We start from the raw sequence: 15978 nt of genomic DNA on the forward strand, positions 1-15978 counted from the left end.
GGCAATGTGATCCCATACCACCTGTGCACACTTTCATTCTTGCTCTTAATGTATGCTTTATGCTCTCCGCACTGGACAGGGCCTTAAGATCCTGTGACCCTAGTACCTTGCAAGTGTTTTCTTCTATTCAGTTGAGTGATTCAGAGTTTGACATACGTAACTAATGTTGTAATGATGCACTAAGCAATCTATAATCATTTTTTATTGCGCCAGTTGCACTGGTCTCTTCCAAAGGGATGCAAAACCCTGCTGGCTCCCATAGCCTTCGTCTCTCTTCTTCTTTGTTCTCTTGAGAAACGGCCTTCACCCTGCAAGATGAGAGCTGGGAAGGCTGCCAGGCACTTTTTTTTTTTTTTTCTAATTTTTATTGTGCTTTAAGTGAAAGTTTACAAATCAACTCAGTCTTTCACACAAAAACCCATATATACCTTGCTACATACTCCCAATGACTCTCTACCTAATGAGACAGCCTGCTCTCTCCTTCCACTGTCTCTTTTTCGTGTCCATTTCGCCAGCTTCTAACCCCCTCCACCCTATCATCTCCCCTCCAGGCAGGAGATGCCAACATAGTCTCAAGTGTCCACCTGATCCAAGAAGCTCACTCCTCACCAGCATCCCTCTCCTATCCATTGTCCAGTCCAATCCATGTCTGCAGAGATGGCTTCGGGAATGGCTCCTGTCCTGGGCCAACAGAAGGTCTGGGGAACATGACTACCGGGGTCCTTCTAGTCTCAGTCAGACCATTAAGTTTGGTCGTTTTATGAGAATTTGTGGTCTGCATCCCACTGCTCTCCTGCTCCCTCAGGGGTTCTCTATTGTGTTCCCTGTCAGGGCAGTCATTGGTTGTAGCTGGGCACCATCTAGTTCTTCTGGTGTCAGGATGATGTAGTCACTGGTTCATGTGGCCCTTTCTGTCTCTTGGGCACATAATCGCCTTGTGTCCTTGGTGTTCTTCATTCTCCTTTGATCCAGCTGGGTTGAGACCTATTGATGCATCTTAGATGGCTGCTTCCTAGCGTTTAAAACCGGACACCACTCTTCAAAGTGGGATGCAGAATGTTTTAATAGATTTTATTAGGCCAGTTGACTTAGATGTCCCCTGAAACCATGGTCACCAGACCCCTGCCCCTTCTACGCTGGCTTTCGAAGCATTCAGTTTATTCAGGAAACTTCTTTGCTTTTGGTTTAGTCCAATTGTGCTGACCTCCCCTGTATTGTGTGCTGTCTGTCCCTTCTTCTAAAGTAGTTCTTATCTACTAATTAGCGAATGCCCCTCTCTCCTTCCCCCTCCCCCCTCTCGTAACCACAAAAGCATGTTTTCTTCTCAGTTAAAACTATTTCTCAAGTTCTTATAGTAGTGGCCTTATCCAAATTTGTCCTTTTGCAACCAACTCATTTCACTCAGCATAATCCCTTCCAGGTTCCTCCATGGTATGAAATGTTTCACAGATTCCTCGCTCTTCTTTATCGATGTGTAGTATTCCATTGTGTGAATATACCATAATTTATTTATCCATTCATCCATTGATGGGCACCTTGGTTGCTTCCATCTTTTTCCTATTGTAAACAGTGCTGCAATAAACATGGGTGTGCATATATCCGTTCGTGTAAAGGCTCTTATTTCTCTAAGATATATTACAAGGACTGGGATTGCTGGATTGTATGGTAGTTCTATTTCTGGCTTTTTAAGGAAGCGCCAAATCGATTTCCAAAGTGGTTGTACCATTTGACATTCCCACCAGCGGTGTAGAAGTGTTCCAATCTCTCCACATCCTCTCCAACATTTATTATTTTGTGTTTTTTGGATTAATGCCAGCCTTGTTGGAGTGAGATAAAATCTCGTTATAGTTTTGATCTGCATTCCTCTAATGGCTAATGATCGTGAACATTTCCTCATATATCTGTTAACTACCTGAATATCTTCTTTAGTGAAGTGTCTATTCATATCTTTTGCCCATTTTTTAATCAGGTTATGTGTCTCTTTGCAGTTGAGTTTTTGCAGTATCAAGTAGATTTTAGAGATCAGGCTCTGCCCATTGTTCTAGTCTTGGGTTGATACCTGATATTATTGATTTTCTAACCAAAGAACTCCCTTCAGTATTTCTTGTAGTTTTGGTTTGTTTTTTACGAATTCCCTCAACTTGTGTTTATCTGGAAATGTCTGAATTTCACCTTCATATTTAAGAGACAGTTTTGCTGGATATATGATTCTTGGCAGGCAATTTTTTTCCTTCAATTTTTTAAATATGTCATCCCATTGCCTTCTTGCCTCCATGGTTTCTGCTGAGTAGTCCGAGCTTCTTCTTATTGGCTCTCCTTTGTAGGTGAATTTTCTTTTATCCCTCGCGGCTCTTATAATTCTCTCTTTATCTTTGGTTTTGGCAAGTTTGATTTTAATATGTCTTGGTGACTTTCTTTTAACATCTACCTTATGTGGAGTTCAAGGAGCATCTTGAATAGATATCTTCTCATCTTTCACCATATCAGGGAAGTTTTCTGCCAACAAATATTCAACAATTTTCTCTGTATTTTCTGTTATCCCTCCCTGTTCTGGGACTCCAATCACTTGTAGGTTATTTCTCTTGATACAGTCCCACATGATTCTTAAGGTTTCTTCATTTTTTTTAATTCTATTATCTGATTTTTCTTCAGATATATTAGTGCCAAGTGATTTATCTTTGAGTTCAGAAATTCTAGCTTCTACTTGCTCAGTTCTGCTCCTCTGACTTTCTAGTGAGTTGTCTAATTTTGTCATTTTATTGTTAATCTTCTAAATTTTTGATTGCTGTCTGTCTATGGATTTTTCCAGCTTATTAAACTTTTCATTATGTTCCTGAATAATCTTTCTAATTTCTTCACTTGCTTTATCTATGTGTCCCTTGGCTTGTTCTGCGTATTGCCTCATTTCATTCCTGAAGTCTTGAAGGGTTCTGTATATGAAACTTTTGTATTGTGCATCTGGTAATTCTAGGAATGCACTTACATCTAGAAGATCCCTGGATTCTTTGTTTTGAGAGCCTGTTGAGGTGATCATGGTCTGTTTCTTTACGTGACTTGATATTGACTGCTGTCTCCGTTTATGCTTGCTTACTTTTTCATAGGTGCTTGCTTTGTTTTGTTTTGGTGTACCCCTATGGGTTGCTTGAGTGAGCTAGCGTGATTATTTTCACCTTTGGAGCTCTGGTGTCCTGTCCCCAGCTGGCTAGAGCTGTTATCAGGTGTATCAGTCTTGAAGTCCATTCAGTTTTCTTGTATGAATTCAGCTCAGGTTTCCAGGTACCTGATCATCAAGTGTGTGGTACAGGCTCTGTCCTAAAGTCTTAGACGGGCAGCGGTGATTGGCGTACATACCGGTATCTGATTGCAGCAGGGGGTCACGCTCTGAACACAGTTGGGGGCTGAGAACCGACCCCCAAGTGTCTCTGAGGAAAATGCATCTCTGTTCCCTAGAGCGTGCTGGTGGGTTGGTTCTGCAGAGGGACCATGGGCACCCAAAGTTTTTGGTTGTAAGGACTGGGAGGTACCAGTTATCTTTGGACCCCTGTCACGGGTGGCTGGGTAACCTGAGTGGAGCTACCAGTCCTTAGGTCCCTGATATGGGTAGGTGAGGACCTTGTTTAATAGGCAAAGCAATGTCAAATGCCAATCACCCACCTCTCCACCGCACCGCTGAAATGGTTGGAGTTTGCCAACAAGGGCCTATTCTCCTGCAATAGGCCCACACAGGTCCATGCAGAAGGGAAAGGTACTCAAGGTCCACGGACAGTTTATGTCTGGACAGGAGCTGCTTCTGTCCTGAGCTCCCCCGGTTAATGGAGCTAGCAAATTATCTTTTTCCCCCAGTTGCAAATTTTTTCCTTCCCCAAGGCTGGGAGCATGGCTGTAGTTGCTCACTAGGTTCTATCTCAGGCCCAGGTATTCAGCCGCTGAAGCCGGCTTGGGGGTGGGGGGGGGTGCGGTAAAATATACGCAAGTACTTAGCTTTTGCCGAGAGCGCCATTCTCAGGTTCCAGAGTTGTGAGTAGCCTGTGTGGCTGGCTGCTTCTCCGTGAGGAAACCGCAGCTGAACACTAGTACCAGCCTGCCGCCTCCGCTCCAGGAATGGTGCCTGAGGGTTCCCCACGGTTCAGGTCCAGTAACTCCTCTCCACTTCTGAACAGTCTCTTCCTCCCCCTTCCTCTCAGTTCATTGTCTAAGCTTGCCTTTGATGCTCAGGGCTCCCAGCTTGTCATACATATACTCATTTCACTTGTTTTTTCTGGTCTTTGTTGTAAAGAGGGCTCGCCGGAAGCTTCTGTCTATTCCGCCACCTTGGCTCCGCCTCCTGTCTGGCACTTTGATCTGCAACTTTTTTTCTTGCTCCTTATGTCAGTCAGAGTGGATTTGGCAGCCCAGTTCCACTAGCTGAGAGACTCTTATATAAGTTTTTTCAGCCTGTTACAAACATAAAGATTAGAGTCCAGACGTCTGACGTGCATATCTTTAGTCTAATAAAGAGTTTCTTGCAGTTGTTTTGTAATGTATACAACCATCTGTGGGTTGCATGCTTAAAAACATTAGGTAATCCTTGCCAAAATGATACATAAACTGTGCTGTAAAAATTGCTTTTTGTGATTCCATAGAGGCAGCCTGTGTTGCTGCTGGGTCTCTGTTGATGTATACATCTCACGAATAAACTTTCTTACTCTTTCTGACTTGGAGTATGTTTCATTGGCTTGACTGCTCCAGGGCACGGACCGCAATCAGGTAACAGTCAGGAACTGAAACTTTGTGTCCCAAGCACCTAGAACCTGATTCAGAACCCGTTGCTGTAGAGTTGATTCTGACTCTTAACAACCTTATAGGACACAGTAGAACTGCCCCATAGGGTTTCTAAGGAGCAAACAACCCTATAGGACAGAGTAGAACTGCCCCATAGGGCTTCTAAGGAGCGGCTGGTGGATTCCAACTGAGGATCTTTTGGTTAGCAGCCAAGCTCTTAACCAGTACCCACCAGGGCTCCACCCTACTTCATAGTAAAATTTAGTAAGTACCAGATGATTAACGAATGGGGAATTAAATTCATAATTGCTTAATTTCTTATTAAATTTTGTCTTTAATTTTAAAAAGTAAATTTTATGAGGGAGGGCAGGGCAAGAGTCTAAAGAGATCAGTAATTAATGAGTTTTAAAAATTAAGTATCTATTTGGAGACAATTTTTCCACACGTTCTCTAGGTTTCTGTATTGTGAGCAGAAGCACTGACAGCCTTTGTTCTGAACTAGGCTTTCTGGATGTTTGTATGGCAAACAGCCTTGAAAGATATAGTTGTCTCCCTCCAGAGCAATGGGTTGGTTGGTTGCTGTCCTATATGATAAAAATCATGTCTCCCTCCAGGGCAAATCTTGGGAATGTTTATTTGCAGTCCGTTATAAAAGATTGGGGTTTCCACAACTTGGAGTTCCTCAGCAGTGACACAAACCCATTGCATATACAGCATCCACCTGGACAACCCCATGGGATTTACTGGGAAAAAGGATGGAAGGGAGTATAAAGCTCAGGCTGCTTACTGGGCTGTAAATAAATAAAGTCCTTTGTCTCTGACCCAGGTGTTTTTTTTCCAGCATTTGTGAAATCCTTATGCTAACTTGTTAGTTTGCTAGTAGGGTAAAATTTCACACAGTTCTGGATAATACCTAGCTACAGTGCCCAGGAGAAAGCAAATGCTCAATAAATATTTCTTGAATTACACAGTGGGCACTCTACAGCACTTTTTTCAAGTTACTGCACTTCAGCATGTAGAGACAGTTATTGTCATCTCCTTAGGTCTTAGGGTATAAATCTCCAGTTCCCTCCATTTTTAAAAATGTACACACGTTCAATTTCCTTTCAACTTGTTTGCTCATTAAGCATAATACCTTGCGATGTATACGAGATTTTCTCCTTTGACAATACATAATACATATAGAGATGGGGATAAATGGGAAGTAAGCATCAAGCATGAATCCCAGGTTTGGCATGAGCAATGGGGTAAAATCTGCCGTTCGTTAATATGGCGAACACTAGAGTTTTAGCTGAGAATATAAGTTTAGTTTTGAAGATAATGAGTTTCACATGCCATCTTAGGCTGGGTTCTCTAGGGAAACAAAACCTATAAAGCCTATAAATATATAGAGAGAGATTTATATCAAGGAAGTGGCTCACATGGTTGTAGAGGCTGGACAGTCCCAAGTCTGTGGGTCAGGCTGGAGGCTTCTCCTGATTCACATAGCCACAGGAGTGGCGAACCCAAGATCAGCAAGTCAGACAGCAGGGCTCTTGTGCACAGCCTGTAAAGACCAACGAATCCCAAGATTGGCAGGCAAGATGGCAGGTAAGCTGCTAGCTCAAGTCCCAAGAACCAGAGGTCGGATGAACAAGGAGCCAGCTGCAGAATTCAGAGGGCACAAAACCCCACAAGCCTTGCCATAAATTCCACCTATATTGAGTGCAGGCCACAATCCCAAGGAAACTCCCTTTCAACTGATTGGCTACTCACAGCAGATCCCATTATGGAAGTGATCACATTATATTAAAATATCATCATGGAAGTGATCACATCATCACATGACTGCCAAACTACATCATAACTACCATCATAGAGGTAGGATTTACAACACATAGGAAAATCACATCAGATGACAAAATGGTGGATAATCACATAATACTGGGAATCATGGACTAGCCAAGGTGACACACATTTTTGGGGGACACAATTCAATCTGTAACAGTTTCCATTCAACAATTTTTAAACAAATTGTTCAGTGACATTTGTTACATTTTCACAATGTGTGAACATTCTCAATATTTTTGTTCTGGTTGTTCAATTTCCATTAATCTTTTGTTCCCTGCCTCCTTATATTCTCATCTTTGTTATAAAGTAATTGTTGACCATTTGGTCTCATATAGATGATTTTTTAAAGAAGCACTCACTGGCGATATTCTTTATTTTGTGAGCCAGTTTGCTATTTAGATAAAAGGTGACTTGAGGCTACCTTTGGTTCAAGGTTTAAAGAGTATCCCAGGGCAATAGTCTTGAGGAGTCCTCTAGTCTCAGCCAGTCTAGTATGTCTTTCTTTTTTTTTTTTTCTTTTAGGAACTTTAGGTTCTGTTCCACATTTTTCCTTGCATTCTATCAGGGTCCATCTATTGCGGCCCTGATCAGAACGGTAGGTAGTGGTAGCTGGGCACCATCTAATTCTTCTGGTCTCAAGATAGATGATGCCATGGTTCACGTGGGCTATTAGTCCTGTAGACTAGTTTCTTCTTTGAGTCTTTTGTTTCCATTTTTCTCTTCTGCTGTGGATGAGTAGAGACCAATATCTGTATCTTAGATGGCCACTCACAAGTTTTTAAGACACCAGATGCTACTCACCAAACTAGGATGTAAAACATAAACTTTATGAACTATATTATGCCAATTGACCAAGATATCCCACCAGATTATCGTCCTAATCCTTCAAACCCAAGAAACTAATCCTGCAAGGTGTTTGGTTATGTCAAAGAAGTATCTGTAACCGTGCCTCCTATGTACTTTATTATATACATAAACATATGTGTATACATTCAAATACATGCATATACATATGCATACACCTATATAACCAAACGAAAACCAAACCCATTGCCGTTGAATATACACACATATGTACTCACATATACACATCTGTACACATATATGTCTACATACATACATATATACCTGCACATATATTTTTGGTTGTTGTTGCTACTGTTTCAAAATTACATATGCCATAGGAGTTACCAAAAGATCTTTTTTTCTTGTATACATTTTAGTGATGTCGTTTACCTTTGTCAAGCTGTGCACACTTCACCCTTATTTGGTGTTGCCTTTTTCCCATTACCAAAAATAACCACTGCCTACTATCTATTTATGCCTATTCCAAAGAAAGGTGATCCAACCAAATGCAGAAATTATTGAACAATGCCATTAATGAACACAAGTAAAATTTTGCTGAAGATAACTTGAAAGTGGTTGCAGCAATATATTGACAGGGAACTGCCAGAAATTCAAACCTGATTCAGAAGAGGATGTGGAACCAGGGATATCATTGCTCATGTCAGATGGATATTGGCTGAAAGAGTAGAATACCAGAAAGATGATTACCTGTGTTTTATCTACTATGCAAAGGCATTCGACTATGTGGATCATAACAAATTACGGATAACATTGCTTAGATGGGAATTCCAGAACACTTACTTGTGCTCATGAGGAACCTGTACATAGATCAAGAGCAGTCTTTGAACAGAACAAGGGGCTACTGTGTGGTTTAAAGTCAGGAAAGGTCTGCATCAGGGTTGTATCCTTTCACCATACTTATTCAATCTGTATACTGAACAAATAATCCGTGAAGCTGGAATATATGAAGAAGGGCACGGCATCAGTATTGGAGGAGGACCCATTAACAACCTGCGTTATGCATATGATTCACCCTTGCTTGCTGAAAGCGAAGAGGACTTGAAGTACTTACTGATGAAGATCAAAGACTACAGCCTTCGGCATGGATTACACCTCAACATAAAGAAAACAAAAATTCTAACAACTGGATCAATAAACAGCATTATGATAAACAGAGAACAGACTGAAGTTATAAAGGATGTCATTTTGCTTGGATCCACAACCAATGCCCTTGGAAACAGCCATCAAGAAATCAAATGACACATTGCATTGGGCAAATCTGTGGCAAAAGTCCTCTTTAGAGTGTTAAAAAACAAAGATGTCACGTTAAAGACTAAGGTGCCTTGACCCAAGCCATGGTGTTTTCAATTGCCTCACAAGCACGCAAAAACTGGGCAATGAATAAGGAGGATCAAAGAAGAACAGATGCTTTTGAATTATGGTGTTAGCAAAGATTATTGACTATACCATGGACTGCCAAAAAATGAACAAATCTGTCTTGGGAGCAATACAGCCAGAATGCTCCATAGAAGCAAGGATGGCAAGACTTTGTCTCGCATACTTTGGACATGTTATTGAAACTGGACCAATGGGTCCATGCCCAGCGTGCAAGAAGCCAAACTCTTAGGTGCTGGTTTTGAGAGGAAGAGTTTATTTTGCAGGCTAGCAAATGGGAACTGAGGTATCAACCTCAGATTGAGCGCCCCAATCTCCATGAACAATTTACAATTTATACTCACACATATTCATTTAAGGGTGGAGGAAAACAGTGGGCAGGATCAGGAAGTTTTAACTTCATAGTTTCTAACGATTACTTATTACAAGGCAGGCTAAGACTTGGGACAGAAGTGGCCAACGGACCATTCACTTTGGAAATGGGCTCGACTACTGCCGATGATGTATTTCCGGTGATTTTCATTCCTTGGCATGAGTCTTCTTGTCCCTTGACATAAGTTCTCTTGCGTTATTGAGCATGCATGGTGGCCCAGGGTCGTTTGTCAGTCATCATGGTCTGTTCAGTGCATGTCTGGCTACTCTGAGCCAGTTAGATATGGACTCTTCCGGGGCTCTCCAGAGGGTCTGAAAAACAACTTAGTGTAAGTGAGTGACATGGGAGGGGGCTGGGAGTGGCCCGATAACTAGTGGAGTACTAATTAATTAGGCGTCTTCAGCCTCTAGGGTCCCCTAACAACTCCTGCCTGTGGTTTGTACCATTGCCAATCATGGGAATGGGGGCAACAGCCGTTCATGGCTGCTTCCTGCTGAAGGGGGCACTGTTGGATGAACATTTTGGCATAGGTTTGAATTTGAGACCTTTGATCTACAGGCTGGAGAGGCATGTACCCTTCATGTTGGGGAGGAATCTGAAGGACAAAGAGGCTGGTAGCTTTTAATCTGTTCCCAATAAATTGGGTAAAAACATGGAAGAGACTTGGGCCAAAAAGCAGGAGGAGCATAAGGAGTACTAGAAGTCCTAAGAAAGGAAGGAACCATGTTGGAGAGGGTAACATTTGTTTGACAGTGCTCCAGATGTCTGTGATGTTTGGGCCCTGATTGAATTTGTGTAACCATTTGGCTTCATTACAAATCTTTTGTACATTTATCTCTACTTCACCTGAGGAATTTATATAAGTGCATCAAGAGGTGTTAGCTACTGCACAGGCTCCACCTTATTCAGCCAGCAGGTAGTCTAGTGCTAATCGATGATCTAATACCACCTTGACGAAAGAATCTAAGCTCTTCTGTTGTGCTTCTATAGATTTTGCAGTAGATTCCGCTATAGTTTTAAAGGAGAGAGTGAGGTTCTCGAGAGCAGCCTTGTGGTATGCGAATCCACCCCTTTTGCTCTGATCCCCGTGAGAATTAACCCTATAGCTCTTTTGTTTTGGGGTTTGGGGTTAGTGAGGTTAAAAATTTGGAGAGACCTCTGTCCAAGGCAGATATAGTCTAAGACACATTCACCTTAGATATGAGTCTAGGCTGGGGCTGATCTACACTGGGGCGGGGGTAGCTCCACATAGCCATATATACCCTTTTGGAGCACTTAGGGACATCCCTTACAGGGAGTTCATGGAGAGTGTGGTTAGCTTGGTGAGGCCATTCAGAGCTATTAGTGGCTTCTAGGAGGCCCATCTGCTTTGGTTCCCAGGTACAATCTTGTAAGGAGCAATTGATACGTGCCGTAGTAGGTCCCACCTTCTTTGATAGGATAGCCCCCCAATCTGTTCAGGGGTATTGGACACTAAAAGTATCCATGGACATGCCAGAAATTGTCCTTTTGTTTTTACATACACTTAAGCTATTTTTAACCCTGTTGAAGGTGTAGTTACATGGGATCTCATTATGTCTGTCAGCTAGGAAGTAACCTCGCTGGGTTTCATTGGTTGACAAAACTTTTTGTGCAGGTATCAACTGGTCCTGTAGAGCTCTTGTAAGAACTGGTCAAGTTAATTGCTACACTGACCAGGACCTGGGCTTCTGCAGCTAGGATAGGAGCTTGCCATAAAGTGGAGGCGGTGGGTGGGGGGAGGGTACCTGTGTGAAATTAGTAAGTGGAATTGCACTAAACACTTGACCTGCTGTGCCAGGGATGGAGTCACAGATCCAACACTCAGTAAGGCTTTCCCCCTGTGCTATGATGCGGAAGAAGCTAAGTAGGGCATTGCCTTCCCAACACTAAGTGGGAGTGCAGAGAGTGAGGCAAGTTAATGCAAGGAGAGAGTGAGGCCAACGAGGCCCCGGGGTAGCCATTTTGTGTTGTTGACTGGGTTCAGAGGACAAATAGACACATGCAGGTTATGGGATGTGTCTATAATAATTTGACTCTGCCTGAGGATAGTGTACAGCCACAGAGAACAGAACAGTAATACTAAAGCTATTAGCAGGGCCCAAAGCCCTTGGGAGATCTCTCCCATATGCAGATGGTTGAAGATCTGCAAATGGATCAGTCCGACTTTTCTCCCAGAGGTGGGTGTTCTCTGGCCAACTCTCTTAATCTCTTAAACAGGAATTTTAGTTCATCAACAGGTTCAATATGATATTCTGTCTTTCTAGGTTGATGTAACCAGTGAAGATTGGGGTGGTGGGCTCCTCTTGACTCACTGTTCCCTGTCAATCCATTCCCGGTGTTGCAGTGATGAGTGGTCTGGTTGATTTGAGGAGGATCGGTCTCATACCGGAACACAAGCTTGAGTCTGGAGTGATATATCCAAGGTCATACCCCCTTCAATTTGGCTGAAGAGTAGGTGGCTAGGAGAACTTCTTAAGGTCTTTCCCATCGAGACTGTAGTTGTTGGCTGGGGTCTGGTCGTTCCAGTTCTTGAGCAACACCCAGTCTCTGGGATTCAGGTTATTGAGCAGGGTATCTGTGGGAAGCATAAGTCTGCTGGTGCATAACGGTTAATGGCCTTTAAAGTAATAGAAAGAGTTTGTACATACCCGACTTTACCTAGTTCCCTGGTCACAGGCAAGTCTGCGTGACTTCAGGGTTCCAGAGTTTGGGGAAGTGTCTCTCATATAACATTTTGTACAGATTGAATTGGAGTTTGCTTCTAGGGGCTACCCTAATTCTGAGAAGGGCAATGGGAAGAACCTGAAGCCATGTAAGCCTGGTCTCCTGACAGATTTTAGCCATTGGTTTCTTTAAGGTATGATTCATCTTTTCAGTCTTTCCTGATGATTGTGGCCTCTAGGAGGCATGTAGCATCCATTTAATTCCTAAAAGTCCTGAGACATGTTGAACTACTTGGGCCACAAAGGCTCCTCCACTGTCACTCTGAATGGAGACAGGTAGACCAACTCTTGGCATGATTTCTCTCAGTAAGACTTGACTTAGTTCAGCAGCTTTCTACGTTCTACAAGGTAATGCCTCTACCCAGTTAGTGAAAGTATCTACAAAAACAAGTAAGAATTTAATCCCTCCAGTTATTGGTGGCATGACGGTAAAGTCTACGTGCCAATCTTCTCTGGGTCCCATATCTCTGGCTTGCTGTCCTATAATAGGTGGGAGTGGTCATGTCTTGGGATTGTTTTTAGTGCAGAGCATGCAGTGTTGAGTGACAAGTTGGACATTTTTGTGCAAGTCAGACCCTACAATCAGCTTTTGTAGCTAGGTGGCCAGGGCATACTTTCCATAATGGGTGGTGAGGTCGGCGGCTTGTACTACATCATATATAAGGTGTGCTGGTACTAATATTTGTCAATTGTCATTATACATCCACCTGTCCTTTGTTTTATCTTCTAAGAGACCCCACTGTCCTCCTTTATCTTGTTGAGAATATCCTGGAGTGAAGGCCTGTAGGTCTATATCAGGTAAAAGGGCCAAAGCCTGTGCTGGGGTTTTGGTTTTTGTGGCTTCTTTAGCTGCTTCATCAGCCAAGTGTTTTCCTTTAGCTAAGGTGTTATCCCTGACTTGATGGCCTGAACAATGTATAACAGCCACCTCAGTGTGGAGAAGGACTGCCTGTAGTAACTTTAAAATTTCGGTCCCATATATAACTTCTTTGGTGGCTGATGTTAGTAATCTCCTCCCTTTCCAGATGGCCCCATGTGCATGTACATTGAAAAAGTGTACCTCGAATCCGTGTAAACTTTAATTCTTTTACCTTTTCCCAATTCTAATGCTCTGGTCAGTGTGATCAGCTTGGCCTTCTGGGCTGAAGTTCTGGGAAGAAGGGATTCTGACTCTAAGGTCTCATGAAGGGACGCTACAGCATATCCAGCCCATCACATTCCTTGATCCATGAAGCTGCTGCCATCTGAAAAAACTTCAAGGTCTCGGTTAGCAAGTGGAATAGCTGCTGAAGGTCTGCTGGAAAAAACTTCATCTATTATTTGAACACAATCATATTCTGGCTCTTCCTCTTCCCGTGACCCTGGCAAAAGGGATGTGGGGTTAAGTGTTGAGATTGCTTTAAGATTGAGGTTGAAATTGTCAAGAAGGATAGCCTGATATTTTCCTAACCTTCCTACAGTGAGCTAATGTGCCCCTTTTTGCACAAGGACTGTGATGGTTGAACGAGGGATGTGAACAGTAGTGGGCTGACCAAAGGTAAAATTCTCAGCTTCTTCCACAATGTCACATATAAGGCAGCCACCACCCGCAAACATGGAGGCCAGCTTTTTGCTGTATGATCTAATTCTTTCAAGAAGTAGGCAACAGATCTTTTCTATGGCCGCAACTGTTGGGTTAAGACTCCTGAACTTATCCCTTGTTTCTCATGTACATATAAATCAAAGGGTCTCCTTAGTTAGGTAGTCCAAGAGCTGGAGCACTCATCAATTTGGACTTAATGGTCAGGAAAGCTTGATGGCACTCTGGAGTCCATTCTAGAGGGTCAGAGTCTATCCCCTGAATAGCCTGGTACAGAGGTTTGGCAATTAGTCCAAAATTGGATATCCAAATTCTGCAGAACCCAGACATTCCTAAAAACCCACGGAATTGTCTCTGTGTTTTAGGAACTGCTATTCGGCTAATGGTGAGTCGTCTTTCTGGTAAAAAATCCCTTTGTCCTTTAGACAGATTGTACCCCAAATATTTAACTTGCTGCTGGGATATTTGAGACTTTTGTTGGGACACTTTATATCCCCATTTTGAAAGGTAATTTAGTATTTCAACAGCATTTTTGTCAGAGACCCTTTTGGTGGGGCTGGTGATCAAGATATTATCTATGTATTGGAGTACTAGTCCTTCACGGAGGAGTTTAATCTGGGATAGTTCTCTTTGGAGAGCCTCCCCCAAAATGGTAGGTGAGTTCTTAAACCCTTGGGGAAGAACCGTCCAACAATACTGAGTTTTAGCCTTTGTGTTTGGATCCTCCCACTCAAAGGCAAACAAGGGTTGAGCATCCTCTCTCAGTGGGAGGCAGAAAAAGGCATCTTTTAAGTCTAAGACTATGAAACATTCATGGTCTGGGGTATGGTGACCAACAGCGTATACAGGTTCAGTACAGCAGGATTTATTCCTGCAACAATTTGATTTATGACTCTTAAGTCTTGCACAAATCTGTATTGTCCCATTCCCTGTTTCTTTACTGGGAGAATGGGGGTATTATAGGGAGACTGGCAGGGCCAAATGAGTCCATATTTCAAGAATTTCTGTATGAGAGGTTTGGTTCCCTCTTGGGCTTCCTGTCTCAAAGGATATTGTTTGACTCAAGGGAACATGGTCCCTGGTTTTAATTTTACCTCTACTGGCTCAGTGGTGGTGGCTTGTCCTGGGATTCCAGTTGCCCAAACTTCAGGCCTTACCTGGCGAAGAACGGTCTCTGGAACAGGTTCAGCTCCCAGGGTGGTATCTCCTAGGAACAGGGCTGCTTGCAGGGCCCATCCCTGGTCTGGTGGAACCTGGACCTGTAACTGTCCTTAATGAAATGAAACTTGTGCATTAGGCTTTGTTAATAAATCCTGCCCTAGCAAAGGAGTCAGGCATTCAGTCATGTAAAGAAAACTGTGAGTCAGATTTTATCTTCAATTTTACAGTCCATGGACTGGAGGAAATTTCTTTTAACTGTCTCTCCTGAGATGCCTGTAACAGCGAATGTCTTTGGGGACGGTGGGCTAGTAAACATATTTAGTACTGAATAGGTGGTGCCAGTGTCTACCAGGAAGTCTATATGTTGATTGACCACTTTTAGCTGTACCCGGGGCTCTTCGTGGGCAATGGGAATCAACTGGTAAGTGTAGAGCCCCTGGGCCCCTTCACTCTTTTTTTTTACTTTGATTTTTCTTTTTTATAATTTTTATTGTGCTTTATGTGAAAGTTTACAAATTAAGTCAGTCTCTCACACAAAAACTTATACACACCTTGATACATACTCCCAATTACTCTCCCCCTAATGAGACAGCCTGCTCTCTCCCTCCATTCTCTCTTTTTGTGTCCATTTTGCCAGCTTCTAACCCCCTCTGCCCTCTCATCTCCCCTCCAGGCAGGAGATGCCAACATAGTCTCAAGTGTCCACCTGACCCAAGAAACTCACTACTCACCAGCATCCCTCTTCAACCTATTGTCCAGTCTAATCCATATCTGAAGAGTGGGCTTCGGGAATGGTTCCTGTCCTGGGCCCATAGAAGGTCTTGGGGCCATAACCACCGGGGTCTGGTCTTCTTATGAGAATTTGGGGTCTGCATCCCACTGTTCTCCTGCTCCCTCAGGGGTCCTCTGTTGTGTTCCCTGTCAGGGCAGTCGTCGGTTGTAGACGGTAGGCCCCTTTACTCTTGATCTTCACCTGCACCGCTTCCCTGGAACATCTTGTACACCTACCCTTGAGTTGGATGCTCCTTCTGACCCCAGGTCAGGTGGTTAGGACATTCTTGTTTCCAGTGGCCTTCTTGTTTGCAATAGGCACACTGTTGATGTCCCAGCTTTGCTGGGTGCCCTGAGTTCTGAGGTGGGGCCAGAGGCCTAGGGCCTGGGGTGCTTACCTTTCCACATGTTGGGGGACCCCTTAGCCTACCCAGGGTAACAGGCAGCAGGCTAGCTTGTTTCATTTCTCAGTGCTTTTTCTTCTCTTGTTTCCAGTCTCGGTTGCTGTAGACTCTAAA

Source organism: Loxodonta africana, chromosome 23 (genome assembly GCF_030014295.1).
Source record: "Loxodonta africana isolate mLoxAfr1 chromosome 23, mLoxAfr1.hap2, whole genome shotgun sequence".
In the NCBI taxonomy this organism is placed as follows: domain Eukaryota; kingdom Metazoa; phylum Chordata; class Mammalia; order Proboscidea; family Elephantidae; genus Loxodonta; species Loxodonta africana.